The sequence below is a fragment of the Bufo gargarizans genome, chromosome 1 (genome assembly GCF_014858855.1).
Source record: "Bufo gargarizans isolate SCDJY-AF-19 chromosome 1, ASM1485885v1, whole genome shotgun sequence".
NCBI lineage: Eukaryota > Metazoa > Chordata > Amphibia > Anura > Bufonidae > Bufo > Bufo gargarizans.
In genome coordinates, this window is record NC_058080.1 from 403,413,867 (window position 1) to 403,430,636 (window position 16,770).

A 16,770-nucleotide genomic window follows, 5' to 3' on the forward strand; every position below is an offset into this window, starting at 1 on the left:
GCGAACCTATGGCACGGGTGCCAGAGGCGGCACTCGGAGCCCTCTCTGTGGGCACCCGCACCCTGGAAAAAGTCTATGGCACACTAATATGACTTAGATTTTTCCTGCCCTTCATCAGCGCAGGGCTCGCTATGAACAGCGCAGGGCTCGCTATGAACAGCACAGGCAGCGCACTGAGTGTAGCAGGCTATTATAGCTAAATGATAGAGTAGATGGACGATACAGTATACTGTGACTGTAGAATTCAGGTTAAATTACCTTGTTGGCACTTTGCGATAAATAAGTGGGCTTTGGGTTGAAGTTTGGGCACTCAGTCTCTAAAAGGTTCACCATCACTGGCCTAGTGGTACACCCCTGCCATCATATATTGTAGACCATGAAGAAAGGTCAGCAATATTTCCATAGTGGGCAACACCATACAGGCAAAATATGATTTTTATGGGCTCCAAAACTTATGGCCTCAAATCCATTACTGGATGCAGGAAACTGAGCTGATCTGTATATAGATAAGGCCTCTTCTTGGAAGCCCCATTGCCACTGCGCCCCATCTGTGTCAATTCACACCAGAATTGTTCCACCATGTTTTGTTTTGTTTTTCACTGTGGAAAAATTGAATATTCGAAAAAACTATTGTAATTACCAGAAACACTGTATTAAAAAGTGTAAAGTAGCATCAAATGTTGAACCAAATAAAAAGTGCTTGCAAAGCATGCAGAAGGGGAGAACACACAGCACATGGTGCAGTAGGGCATACCTTACTAACCACCCTCATCCTGCAGAACAGTCACAGATTTCAGTGGCGTGTCCGCCCGAACAAGACGGTAGAGGCATGTCACAGTCTGAGCTGTCTCTGCATACACAGTGAATGATGTTTTACATGGTCAAGCAGGGATTACTCTGCTTCCCGCTTCAACAGTCACCTCAGCAGCCAAACAATGTCCTATCAAACATGTCAGGCAGATCTGTGTATGAGGAGTGTTTGCAGACGTACATCAGCATAAAGGCTCCTCCAACTACCCAGCAGTGCAATGTCTGACAGTACATTGTGGTACTGATGTGGAGCACTGGATACTAATCTGAGATAACTTGAGGAAGTAGGTGATTATTTTGGCTAGGGTTTACATAAACTATTCCTATGAAGGGGACAGATGTCACCATATCAATTATAAAGGTGGCACATGTGTCCAAAACTGTCAACGGGCAAAATATAGAGAAATCCACAGCACTCTTTAATTCAGGTGAAAAATCGGGTTACTTTATTAGTAACAGGAGCATACGGATAGCAACGTTTCAACCATCTCTGGTCTTTCTCAAGCTATGTAATCACACAGTAAAATGTGCATTTATATAGTGGATCAGTGGGGGTGTCCCTGATGGGGGTGTGAACGTTATATCACATGATCTACAACTTGTACCAAGGGTGACTAGTGAAGTTAAACACACCATATAAACATTTCCTATATATAGTATAAAGTAGTACATACTGGTGGAAGAGGATTCATGTGAACGCCAACGCTGCTCTAAGATTCGAGTGCGCGCCAAAATCCGGCGTATTGTGCGTCCTACTGCTCGTGCGCCGAGTCCCCACTCCCAGAAGGGGAGGGATCCTATAGCAGCCAATAGAAAAATCGAGTGCCCATGACGTCCGGTGTTGCCGAGGGTAGGGGGGCAGACCCAAGAGATGGGAAAGCCTCCTGCCCGCAGCACTAATCCAGAGTACAGGCGTCGGTGACGTCTATTGTTGCTGGGGAGAAGGGGCAATCCCCGAAGAGCAAGGATCGCGTCGCCTCCTCAGCAAACGTGTAGTCCATATATTCCAGCAGCTAAGGAGGGTTCAGGTTAATAATATTGGCCAAGGTATATGAGGTATTCAGCTGGCCGGTGTCGTTACTCAGACGACCCCCAGCCATGACATGAGTCCCCATCAACTGTCAGTTGGCCATCAGTCCCTAAAGGAGGGGCCAAAGCCACCATTCATACATTCCCCATATATAAACAGTGTGAACCACAAAATTCATTTAGTGAATTTGCTCTGTAGAGGGGGTGTAAGGTCAAGATGGCAGTAATCCCCTGGTCGCTCATTAATTCAATGGCGGTCAGGGGAAATATATGTCAAACCTTCAACATTCATCCTTATTTAACCCCTTCACGTCTGCAATCTGTATATATATACGTGATAGCTGCACATACCCCGTGCAGCTACCACGTATATAAACGTTCTGGCAGCTCTTTAATCTAAGCGCTGCAAAGTGCTTGGATTAAAGCTTCTGCCCCTGCCCTGTATGCTGTCACGGACAGCATACAGTGCAGTAATGCCGGCAAGGGACCAATCAGAGTGGCCCCTTGCCGGCAATCGATCCGATTGGTTAGTCTGTGCAGACTAACCAATCGGATCGCGGCAGTGTTAAAATGCCGGTTTCAGGCTCTGATCTGCGCTCTGCAGATCAGAGCCTGAAAGCCGATAGTGTAACTCATGCCCCCCGATTTGTGCCCCTCCAAACCCTTAGTGCCGATCTGTGCCCCCCCATCTGTGCTCCGCTGATCTGTGCCCCTCTCCTGCGCTGATGGCATGCGGTTCGCCCCCTCCCCGCCCCCTGCATTAATTTTCAAGCCACCCCTCCTGCCCCAGCCTCCCTCGATATTGTGGGCAGCCTCCCGACCCCCCCCCTTTCCAGCACTGCCCCCCCCCGATCCCCCTGCTGTGTGCGATGGCGGCGGCTCAGTTACTGAGCAGGCGCCATCAGCAGAGAGTGTCAGCTCTATGCTGACACTCTCCTGTAACCCCTATAGATGCCGCGGTTGCGGCATCCACGGGGTTAACAGAGGGAGGGAGCTCCCTCTCTCCACCATCGGGGCTGCAGCGCTGTGATTGCGGCACCCGATGGTTGCCATGGCAAAGGCGTCCAGTGCTGCCACCTATAGGGCAATCTGGAAGTACTATACTTTGGAATGCAAGAGCATTGCAAAGTATAGTACAACTATCAGCCCCACTGGATCTTCAAGATCCAAGAGGGAACTGATAAAAAAAAAGTGAAAATAATAAAAGTAAAAACAAATAAATAAATAAAAATGTAAATTAGAAAAAAGAAATTGCCTTTTCCTATAAAAAAAATGAAAAAATAAAATAAAATACACATATTAGGTGTCGCCGCGTCCGTAACGACCCGACCATCTCTATAAATATATCACATGATAGACCCCGTCCGATAAACACCATAAAAATTTAATTAAAAAAACAGTGCCAAAAAAGCAATTTTTGTCACCTTACATCACATAAAGTGCAACAGCAAGCGATCAAAAAGGCTTATGACCCCCAAAATAGTACCAATCAAACCGTCACCTCGTCCCGCAAAAAATATACCCTATTTAAGACAATCGCCCAAAAAATAAAAAAGCTATGGCTCTCAGACTATAGAGACACTAAAACATCATTTTTTGGGTTTCAAAAATGCTATTATTGTGTAAAACTTAAATAAATAAGAAAAAGTATACATATTAGGTATTGCCACGTCCGTAACGATCTTCTCTATAAAAATATCATATGACCTAACTCCTCAGATGAACGCTGTAAAAATAAATAAATGAAAACTGTTCCAAAACAGCCAATTTTTGGGTCACCTTGCCCCATAAAGTGTAATAATGAATGATCAAAAAATCCTATGTACCCAAAAATGGTACCAATAAAAACCTCGACCTCGAGTTTACGACCACATGTGGGGTGTTTATGTAAACCGCGGAATCAGGGTAATAAATTATGAGTTTTGTTTGGCTGTTAACTCTCAATGTGTTAAAGGTGTTAAAGAAAAAAAAAATTATAAAATGGAAAATCTGCCAAAAATGTGAAATTTTGAAATTTCATCTCCATTTTCTTTTAATTCTTGTGGAACGCCTAAAGGGTTAACAAAGTTTTTAAAATCAGTTTTGAGTAACTTGAGGGGTGTAGTTTCTACAATGGGGTCATTTATGGGGGTTTCCACTATGTAAGCCCCACAAAGTGACTTCAGACCTGAACTGGTCCTTATAAAGTGGGTTTTGGAAATTTTCCTCAAAATTGTAAGAATTGCTTCTAAACTTCTAAGCCTTCTAACGTCCTAAAAAAAGAAAATTACATTTCCAAAATGATGCCAACATAAAGTAGACATATGGGGAATGTTAAGTAATAAATATTTTATTAGGACTTTCTGTTTTAGAAGCAGAGAAATTGAAATTTGGAAAATTGTGAATTTTTCCAAATTTTTGGTAAATTTGGGATTTTTTCATAAATAAAGGTGAAATATATTGACTCAAATATATGACTGTCATGAAGTACAATGTGTCCCGAAAAAACAATCTCCGAATGGCATGGATAAGTAAAAGTGTTCCAAAGCTATTACCACATAAAGTGACGCATGTCAGATTTGAAAATTTTGACCTGGACATTGGGGCATCAATGACCCTTGGTCATGAAAGGGTTAAAGAGGCCAATTATATACCAGACTTACCCCTGTGATTCTGAAGTAGCCGGTGGAAATTAATGGTAAAAGTAATAGCTTTTAACACCTCAGTTGTGAGATGTTGTGTCCACATTTGGAAAAATGTTCCGAGACTGGAAGTTCCAGAGCAGGTTTTAAAAATTTTAACTTGTGTTAGGTGATTCTCTTTTTAATCTCCTGTGTGGTCTCACCCACATATAGTAGTCTACAGGGGCATTATAAAATGTAGATGACAAAGGAGGAATTACATGTATAGAATTGTTTGATATGGTATCTAGTACCCGTCCGAGGGTGCACTAAAGTATTGCCCTTTATCATGCTGTTACAATGGCAACATCCTAGGCAAGGGAAGCTGCCTGTTCTTTTAGGTTGTTGCTGTAAAGTGTATGAGCCTGCGTGTACTAGCCTATCTCGTAAATTAGTACCCCTCTTGTATGAGAATAGTGGGGGAGAATAATGGAATTCTTGGGAAGGCTTGGGTAAGTAGTCTCCATTTTTTTTTTTTTGATGATCGTTGAGACCTCATTGATGACGGTGGTATATTTAGAGACAAATGGGATTTTTTGTGACTATTCTTTATATTTTCCTTTTTTAATCAGTCCTTGTCTAGTCATGTTCTGTACTTTGTCCTCATGTCTTTCTACAAATTCAAGGGGATACTGTGTCATTTCGTCTATTCGAGTTTGGATGTTTTGTTCTTTACTTACTATCCTCCTCACTGGTAGGAATTGGCTATAAGGGAGTGATCTAACCATTCCATGTGTGTGCACTATCAAATCGCAGGAGTGTCTGTTGCTTTCCAAAATAGATTAGTATGTAGACGGTTGTTTTCAGTGTAAATCAACACGTCCAGGAATTGTAACTTATCAGTTGAGTGAACTTTCGTGAACAGCAGTTCCTGATGAATCCCATTAAGATAGTCGTTAAATTCCTGCAATTGTAATATTGCTCCTGTCCAAATAAAGAAGATATTATCTATATATCTCATCCAGCCCCTCACAAATTGGAAGAAGCTAGATGGATATACATATAGATTTTCAAAGAATGCCATGTATATGTTGGCGTAGGCCAGGGCCACATTGGACCTCATTGCAGTTCATCTGCATTGGACATAGAACGCATCTTTAAACAGGAAGAAATTGCAGGTAAGTACGACATCTACGAGAGACAAAGTCAGTTGTATTCTCTGTGGGGTGCAATTCGAGTTAAGTCTGTGTTGTACCGCCTTTAAGCCCTTGTGGTGTTCTATACTGATGTACAGACTTACTACGTCGAATGAGACTAGTAAGTTACCTTCTGTAAACTCAAGGTCTCTCAATTTAAGTAGAAAGTGTGAAGTATCTCTGACAAAAGTGGCTGAAGTAGCTAATTCCTGTAGGATTTTGTCTAGAAAAACTGCTATCGGGGAGAAGATGGAATTAATCCATGATACAATGGGGCGTCCTGGTGGGTTGGTTCTGTCTTAATGGATTTTTGGTAAAGTGTAGAAAACTGGCGTGATAGGGTTTGTCGCAATTAGATAGTCAAGGAGAGATTTATCTATGATGTCTTCGGCATATGCGTCATCTACCAGTAGTTTGATTCTACATATGATTTCAAACGTGAGATCATGATCGACCTGGCGGTATACTGATCTATCGTTAAGCTGGTGTGTGACCTCCTGTTCATATTTGATAGTATCCATGATTACTACGGCGCTCCCCTTATCGGCCAGTTTTATGGTGATATCCTTCATACTACTTAACTGCTCTAGGGTCTCTCTCTCTATCTTTGTAAGGTTTGATCTATACTTCAAATGTGGGGTTTGTTCTTTTAATTTGTCCATGTCTTTCTGCACTAAAGAAATGTATGCTTCAATCACATGGTTGTTAGGGGGTGAATGGAAGCTACTCTTTGTGGGTAAATTTTGATTTTTCTGTGTCATCACCTCATTAGTAGTAGATTGGACCGCTTTTAATGTGTCTCCTTGTGGTTGATCAGCAAAATGGGCCTTAAGTCTAAGTAACAAAATATAGAGATATATGGTGTGTTTAACTTCACTAGTCACCCTTGGTACAAGTTGTAGATCATGTGATATAATGTTCACCCCCCCCCAATCAGGGACACCCCCAGTGATCCACTATATAAAGGCACATTTTACTGTGTGATTACATAATTTGAGAAAGACCAGCGATGGTTGAAACTAATAAAGTAACAAGATTTTACACCTGAATTGAAGAGTGCTGTGGATTTCTCTATATTTTGCTACTTGACGGGACCCCCAGCCAGGATCCCCATCCGCGGGCACCATTTTACTATATTTCCATTGACATATCTCCCCATATTGGGACCTGGAGTGCTGCTTACCCCACTTTTTTTTTAACAAAACTGTCAAGGGGTCACTCTGTGTTGCCATTATTACTGTGTGCAGGAACAAAGGTGGTGACATGCATTAACATTAACAGTACGGCGCAACTGGACATGACTTAATGCCCAGCAGCGTACATGTACGGCACGCTGATCGGGCGGGTGCTGGAGCTGCGCCCGCTCGATTCGTGGCAGGGGTCTGGCAGTCACTGATAGCTGGACCCCTGCTGTATGCGCTGGTATCGGTGAAATCACCCCTGCACGGCCACGGTCAGCGCTGACCGGGGCACGTACGATGTCTGTGCAGGGAGGAAGCAGCCATCGGGTCCCCACACTGCTGTGACGGGGACCCGGTGGCAGGGAAGTCAGTCCAATGCCTTCTTTAGGCATCATGGCTGCCTTCCAGGAAAGCCTGTGAGATCCAGCCCCCTGGATCTCACAGGCAAGCAGGCTGTCAGTGTATTACAGTCTGTAATACACTTACAGCCAATGCGTCACAATACAGAAGTATAGTGATGCATTGTAAAGGGGTTCAGACCCCCAAAAGTTGAAGTCCCAGAGTGGGACAAAAAAATTAAGTGAAAAAAAAAGTAAAAAAAAAAAAAAAAAAAAAAAGAAAAGTGTCTTTTTCCCCAAATAAAGTAAAAATAAAGGTTTAACAAAGTTTGTAAAATCAGTTTTAAATACCTTAAGGGGTGTAGTTTCTAAAATGGGGTCATTTTCGGGTGGTTTCTATTATGTAAGCCTCACAAAGTGACTTCAGACTTGACCTGGTCCTCAAAAAGTGGGTTTTGGAAATTTTGTGAAAAATTTCAGGATTTACTTCTAAACTTCTAACGTCCCCAAAAAATAAAATGCCATTCACAAAATGATCCATACATGAAGTAGACATATAGGAAATGAAAAGTAGTAACTATTTTTGGAGTTATTACTATTATAAAGGTAGAGAAATTAAAATTTGCTAATTTTTCCACATTTTTGGTAAATTTTTATTTATTTTTATAAATAAAAATGACATTTTTTTTACTCAATTTTACCACTGTCATGAAGTACAAAATGTGACGAGAAAACAATCTCAGAATGTCCTGGCTAAGTAAAAGCGTTTTAAAGTTATTAGCACATATAGTGACAAATTAGATTTGCTAAAAATGGCCTGGGCAGAAAGGTGAAAAATGGCTTGGTCCTGAAAGTGTTAAACATGGTGGACTTATGAAATGTAAACACAAAGTGAATGACAAAGATGAGCACACCATACCATAACTTGCCAGGACACAAAAGGGACTTCATTCATAAAGTAGGCGGCGCAGGCACGTGACGTCAGTGAGTTATGGCCAGCCGCACGCCCTGCTCTGCCTGCTACAGGACATTTAGTAAGTAGTACAGATGGGGCTGGGGATCGGAACTTCAATGAAAGTTATTATTATAAAATGTTTAGGCAATAAAGCAGTGAGTGAGCGGTGGGGCCGGAGTACAGTAACCACACCGGCCCCGCCGCATTTGCATGACACCCGCCCCTCCCACAGGTTTAGCTCCCGTATATTAGGGCATCTGTGGATGCCACTATTATGGGGTGGGGGATATGTGGGTGGCACTGTTATGGGGTGGGGGATCTGTGGGTGACACATATATAGCAGTGCCATCCACAGATCCACCCTCCATAACAGTGCCATCCACAGATCCCCCCATAACAGTGCCATCCACAGATCACCCCCCCATAACAGTGCCATCCACAGATCACCCCCCATAACAGTGCTATCCACAGATAACCCCCCATAACAGTGCCATCCACAGATCACCCCCCCATAACAGTGCCATCCACAGATCCCCCATAAGTGCCATCCACAGATCCCCCCATAACAGTGTCACCCACAGATCCCCCAAAGTAGTGTCATGCACAGACCACCATTAGTTCAAAACCCACCAAAAGCATACCTTTTGGTTAAAAATATTTTTTTTCTTATTTTCCTCCTCAAAAACCTAGGTGCGTCTTATGGGCCAGTGCGTCTTATAGGGCGAAAAATACGGTATATATAGATATCTGTCAGTCACTGAGCTGTACACAGGGGAGATGTTATCAGTGATTGATAGCATTCTGTGTGTAGGTGTGTGTATATATAGCTAAGTCACTGATAGTTGTACACGGGGAGGTGTTATCAGTGATTGATAGCATTCTGTGTGTAAGTGTGTGTATATATAGCTAAGTCACTGATAGTTGTACACAGGGGAGGTGTTATCAGTGATTGATAGCATTCTCTGTGTAAGTGTGTATATAGATATCTGTCAATCACTGATAGTTGTACACAGGGGAGGTGTTATCAGTTATTGATAGCATTCTTTGTGTAAGTGTGTGTATACATAGATAGCTGTCAGTCACTGATAACACCTCCCCGTGTACAACTATCAGTGACTCAGCTATATATACACACACTTACACAGAGAATGCTATCAATAACTGATAACGCCTCCCCTGTGTACAACTATCAGTGACTGACAGCTATCTCTATGAATACAGTTAGGCCTCTTGCACACGACAGTATGGCTTTTTTCAGTATTTTGCGGTCCACAAAAAATACGGATGACGTCCGTGTGCATTCTGTTTTTAACGGAAAAGGTTCTTTTCTCCCAGGTCCTCAAAGAAAAAGAAAGAAGAGAAGCCGGGCTGCGCCAACAAGCGGATTAGGTGAGTTTAATTTTTATTTATTTTTTAACCCCTCCACCCCTAATTATATTTTAAAAAAATATTTAAGGAAAAACTAAAAATTATGAAAAATCTTTCCTTTCTTATGAATTTTTTTTGTTACAAAAGACTTGAATACAAAACTTTTCTAAAACCAGAACTGTTTGTTTGTAATGTAAAAATGGACTCTACTTGTGTGATGTATCTACTGTGTGGGCTCACAGAATAACTTCAAAGGACTGGGGCGCATTTTGGCAATCTGTTTTTCTATTGCACTATACTGAAAGTACAGATGTTGTACAGGGCCAAAACATTAGCAACTCCTTCAAAAAGACTTTATGTTGACCACCTTAAGGTATTCATCTTGGAGAAATTTGGACATTTAAGCTTTTGGTGTTTTTTTTTTTATAAATGGGAAAAAAAAAGTGTGTGTAAATTTTACGCACCCCCCCCATACTAAATATACCTAAAACAAATACCTATAATTAAAAAAATGCTATGAAACCAAAAAGGGAAAAAAATGTGTATGATTGTATATTTTACACACACACAAAGGGGGTAATTTACTGAGACCGGTGTTTTAGACGGTGGTCTTAACCACCTCAGCCCCACTAGCTTAAACACCCTTAAATGACTAGACCACATTTTACAATTCTGCACTGCACTACTTTCACCGTTTATTGCTCGGTCATGCAACTTACCACCCAAATGAATTTTACCTCCTTTTCTTCTCACTAATAGAGCTTTAATTTGGTGGTATTTCATTGCTGCTGACATTTTTACATTTTTTGTTATTAATCGAAATTTACAGAAATTTTTGCAAAAAAATGAAATTTTTCACTTTCAGTTGTAAAAAACGACATCTATATATACATTTTTCTCCAAATTTATTGTTCTACATGTCTTTGATAAAAAAAAATGTTTGGGCCAAAAAAAAATGGTTTGGGTAAAAGTTATAGCGTTTACAAACTATGGTACAAAAATGTGAATTTCCGCTTTTTGAAGCAGCTCTGACTTTCTGAGCACCTGTCATGTTTCCTGAGGTTCTACAATGCCCAGACAGTACAAACACCCCACAAATGACCCCATTTCGGAAAGTAGACACCCTAAGGTATTCGCTGATGGGCATAGTGAGTTCATAGAACTTTCTATTTTTTGTCACAAGTTAGCGGAAAATGACCATTTACAAAGTCTCATATTCCACTAACTTGTGACAAAAAATAAAAACTTCCATGAACTCACTATGCCCATCACGAAATACCTTGGGGTGTCTTCTTTCCAAAATGGGGTCACTTGTGGGGTAGTTATACTGCCCAGGCATTTTAGGGGCCATAATGCGTGAGAAGTAGTTTGAAATCAAAATGTGTAAAAAATGCCCTGTGGAATCCTAAACGTGCTCTTTGGAATTTGTGCCCCTTTGCCCACCTAGGCTGCAAAAAAGTGTCACACATGTGGTATCGCCGTACTCAGGAGAAGTTGGGCAATGTGTTTTGGGGTGTCATTTTACATATACCCATGCTGGGTGAGAGAAATATCTCGGCAAAAGACAACTTTTCCCATTTTTTTTATACAAAGATGTCATTTGACCAAGATATTTATCTCACCCAGCATAGGTATATGTAAAAAGACACCCCAAAACACATTGCCCTACCTCTCCTGAGTACGGCGATACCAGATGTGTGACACATTTTTGCAGCCTAGATGTGCAAAGGGGCCCAAATTCCTTTTAGGAGGGCATTTTTAGACATTTGGATTCCAGACCTCTTCTCACGCTTTAGGGCCCCTAAAATGCCAGGGCAGTATAAATACCCCACATGTGACCCCATTTTGGAAAGAAGACACCCCAAGGTATTCAATGAGCGGCATGGCAAGTTCATCGAAGATTTTTTTTTGGGCACAAGTTAGCGGAAATTGATTTTTTTTTCTCACAAAGTCTCCCTTACAGGTAACTTGGGACAAAAAGTTAAATCTTTCATGGACTCAATATGCCCCTCAGCGAATACCTTGGGGTGTCTTCTTTCTGAAATGGGGTCACATGTGGGGTATTTATACTGCCCTGGCATTTTAGGGGCCCTAAAGCGTGAGAAGAAGTCTGGAATATACAGGGAGTGCAGAATTATTAGGCAAGTTGTATTTTTGAGGATTAATTTTATTATTGAACAACAACCATGTTCTCAATGAACCCAAAAAACTCATTAATATCAAAGCTGAATATTTTTGGAAGTAGTTTTTAGTTTGTTTTTAGTTTTAGCTATTTTAGGGGGATATCTGTGTGTGCAGGTGACTATTACTGTAGATAATTATTAGGCAACTTAACAAAAAACAAATATATACCCATTTCAATTATTCATTTTTACCAGTGAAACCAATATAACATCTCAACATTCACAAATATACATTTCTGACATTCAAAAACAAATCAGTGACCAATATAGCCACCTTTCTTTGCAAGGACACTCAAAAGCCTGCCATCCATGGATTCTGTCAGTGTTTTGATCTGTTCACCATCAACATTGCGTGCAGCAGCAACCACAGCCTCCCAGACACTGTTCAGAGAGGTGTACTGTTTTCCCTCCTTGTAAATCTCACATTTGATGATGGACCACAGGTTCTCAATGGGGTTCAGATCAGGTGAACAAGGAGGCCATGTCATTAGATTTTCTTCTTTTATACCCTTTCTTGCCAGCCACGTTGTGGAGTACTTGGACGCGTGTGATGGAGCATTGTCCTGCATGAAAATCATGTTTTTCTTACCTTGCAGACTTCTTCCTGTACCACTGCTTGAAGAAGGTGTCTTCCAGAAACTGGCAGTAGGACTGGGAGTTGAGCTTGACTCCATCCTCAACCCAAAAAGGCCCCACAAGCTTATCTTTGATGATACCAGCCCAAACCAGTACTCCACCTCCACCTTGCTGGCGTCTGAGTCGGACTGGAGCTCTCTGCCCTTTACCAATCCAGCCATCTGGCCCATCAAGACTCACTCTCATTTCATCAGTCCATAAAACCTTAGAAAAATCAGTCTTGAGATATTTCTTGGCCCAGTCTTGACGTTTCAGCTTGTGTGTCTTGTTCAGTGGTGGTCGTCTTTCAGCCTTTCTTACCTTGGCCATGTCTCTGAGTATTGCACACCTTGTGCTTTTGGGCACTCCAGTGATGTTGCAGCTCTGAAATATGGCCAAACTGGTGGCAAGTGGCATCTTGGCAGCTGCACGCTTGACTTTTCTCAGTTCATGGGCAGTTATTTTGCGCCTTGGTTTTTCCACACGCTTCTTGCGACCCTGTTGACTATTTTGAATGAAACGCTTGATGATCACGCTTCAGAAGCTTTGCAATTTTAAGAGTGCTGCATCCCTCTGCAAGATATCTCACTATTTTTGACTTTTCTGAGCCTGTCAAGTCCTTCTTTTGACCCATTTTGCCAAAGGAAAGGAAGTTGCCTAATAATTATGCACACCTGATATAGGGTGTTGATGTCATTAGACCACACCCCTTCTCATTACAGAGATGCACATCACCTAATATGCTTAATTGGTAGTAGGCTTTCGAGCCTATACAGCTTGGAGTAAGACAACATGCATAAAGAGGATGATGTGGTCAAAATACTCATTTGCCTAATAATTCTGCACGTAGTGTAAATGTCGAAAAAAATTTACACATTTGGATTCCGTGAGGGGTTGGTGAGTTCATGTGAGATTTTATTTTATTTAAAAGTTAGTGGAATATGAGACAATGTACGAAAAATCAATTTCCGCTAACTTGTGCCAAAAAAATGTCTAAATGGAGCCTTACAGGGGGGTGAACAGGGAGTCTATATGGGGTGATCACCACCCTGTCATTGATCACCTCCCTGTAAGGCTCCATTCAGACGTCTGTATGTGTTTTGCAGATCCGCGGTGTTCGTGTTTTGCGGATCCATGGATCCGCAAAACACATACAGACGTCTGAATGGAGCCTTACAGGGGGGTGATCACCCCATATAGACTCCCTGATCACCCTCCTGTCATTGATCACCCCCTGTAAGGCTCCATTCAGAGGTCCGTATGTGTTTTGCGGATCCACGGATCGGATCCGCAAAACACATACGGACGTCTAAATGGTGCCTTACAGGGGGGTGATCAATGACAGGGGGGTGATCAGGGAGTGTATATGGGGTGATCACCCCCCTGTCATTGATCACCCCCTGTAAGGTTCCATTCAGACGTCTGTATGTGTTTTGCGGATCCGATCCATGGATCCGTAAAACACATACGGACGTCTGAATGGAGCCTTACGGGGGGTGATCAATGACAGGGAGGTGATCAGGGAGTCTATATGGGGTGATCACCCCCCTGTCATTGATCACCCCCCTGTAAGGCTCCATTCAGACGTCCGTATGTGTTTTGCGGATCCGATCCATGGTATCGCCGCGTCCGTAATGACCTGATCTCTAAAATTATTATGGTACTAATCCGCATGGTAAAAGCTGTAAAAATAAAAAACTATGGTGGAATTGCTGTTTTTTTTTTTGCTTCTCTTCCCAAAAAAATGAATAAAAGTGATCAAATCATACGTATACCAAAAAGGATATAAATAAAAACTACAGGCCATCCCGCCAAAAATTAGCTCTCCTATAATTATGTTGACGGAAAAATAAAAAAAATTATGGGTCTTGGATTTTTATGATGCAAAAAATAAATTAAATAAAATCAATGTTTAATAAAAAGAGATTTTATGATAAACTGTAGAACATGAAAAAAAATAAACTATACAAATTTGGTGTTGCGATAACCGTATAAACCCACAGAATAAAATTATGTTATCAAATATTTCACATGGAGTACCCCATAAAAAATAGTGATAAATGCAATTTTTGCCTACTTCACCTCCTAAAAAAATGGAAAAAGCACTAAAAAAAAGTCAATTCTGTTATGCATGCCATCATAGAAATGCGTTATGGTCCATGGTAACGGAATCCATAACGCAATTCACTTTTTACCAGTAAACGAAGCGTGAACGAATTTCAAAATATGAAATTTGCTCATCTCTAAAACCAAGCTCTCACACAGCTACATTGATGGAAAAAATCAAAAAGTTATGGGTCTTCGATTTGGTGATGCAAAAAAATAAACGATTTTTTATAAAAAGCGATGATATAAAAGTGGTAGAACATAAATAAAACATGTATTTGGTGTTGTCATAACCGTATCAACCCACAGAATCTTATCAAATATACCACTTGGTGAATCCCATAAAGAAAATACTGACAAATGCAATTTTTGCCTGCTTCACCTCCTAAAAAATGGAATGCCTATGATGTCAGTGGTCAGTAAACCCCTCAATAAATTATTTGAGGGGGTGTAGTTTCCAAAATGGAGTCACTTTTGGGGGGTTTCTTCTGTAGGGGTGCATTTAAATATGACAGCAGCCCAAAAGTAATTCCAGCAAAATCTGCCCTCCAAAAACCATATGTTGCTCCTTTCCTTTTGCACACCTGCCGTGTGCCCATACAGCAGTTTACAAACATAAATGTGGTGTTTTTGTAAACTGCAGAATCAGGGTAATAGATATTGAGGTTCGTTTTGCTGTTAACTCTTGCTGTGTTATAGGTAAAATTGGATTAAAATAAAAAATCTGCACAAAAACTGAAAATTTTACCTCCAATTTCCTTTAATTTTTGTGGAACACCTAAAGGGTTAACATAGTTTGTGAAACCAGTTTTGAGTACTTTGAGGGGTTTGGTTTCTAAAATGGGGGTTATGGGTGGTTTCTATTATGTAAGATCCTCAGTGACTTCAGAATTGAACTGGTCCTTAAAAAAGTCGGTTTTGAAAATTTTAGATAAAATGTGAAAAATTGCTTCTTAAATTCTAAGCATTCTAACATCCTAAAAAAATTCAATATAATTTTAAAATGATGCCAACAAAGTAGACATTTAGGGAATCTAAAATCTATCTCATGAGGTATCACTATCTGCCTTTAATGTGTGAAAATTCAAATTTAGAAAATTTCTGTAAATTTTTTATTTATTTTTTATATAAAAGGTAAAAGTTATCAAACCAAATTTACCCCTGACATCAAGTACGAGATGTCATGAGAAAACAATCTCGGAAAGGCTTGGATAAATAAAAGCATTCCAAAGTTATCACCACATAAAGTGACATGTCAGATTTGCAAAATTAAGGGGTTGTCCAAGTTATATTTATTGATGACCTATCCTCAGGATAGGTCATGTCATGCATTTTCATAAGTGTACAGTCTTATCTGAAGAGATTATAGTCTAAATATCAATGCTCATTGCCTTTAAATATAGAGACAGACTGAACCAAAGTCTAAGATATTTCTGTAGGATTGAAACAGGCAGAGATGAGTTCATGCTGAGTTAAATTTGGGTAACATGTTTGTAACGGACATAGAGTGTATTGTCTCTTAAAATTATTGTGAGCAGATGTGGTGTATCTGTTAATACTATAATGGGTCCTACAGACATGTATCTGTGAGTGACAACCATTTGAATAGCAATGTATTATTTTACTTCATTACCAAGTCATTAAGGAAGTCTACCTTATAGGAAGCATTGGGTGTGTGAATGTCCCATTCATGTCTTCATAATTATATTCTATATATTCCTGTGTGGTATATTTAAATTTGCAACATATCTTAACCAATGAATTATATAATATGTAATCTATGTGTAACAGTGTGTCGATATATATGTGTGTGTGTATATATATATATATATATATATAGTTTGGAATATATATTTTATGCCATGTGTATCTCACTGACTGGATATAACTTTTTAAGGTTTAGAAAGTATTAAAGTTGTCTTCCTACTAATTGGATTTAAGGAGAGCTGAATATTATTAGCCAGCCATGTGGGCAAGTTAAGGAATCCGGATGTCAAGTAAAAGGGCCCATTTTCCCTAAAGAAACAGTAGAGGATAGTGACTCCAGCATGTCTAGATTATGGATAAGTAAAATGTCAGGAAGAAACCCTTAATACTGATGCATATTGGAGAGGTTAAAAAGGTCATGTGAACGTATTATTAGGTATTTAGAATTAAAGAGGACCTTTCACTAGAATAAAACATCTAAACTAACTATACAGACATGGAGAGCGGCGCCCAGGGATCTCCCTGCACTTACCGTTATACCTGGGCGCTGCTCTGTTCTTCCGGTATAGCCTCCGGTATCTTCATAGTTAGGCTCCACCCAGGGGAACATGCCGGCGTCTCATTCTCCCATGCTGTAGCGCTGGCCAATCGCAGCGCTCAGCTCATAGCCTGAGAGGAAAAA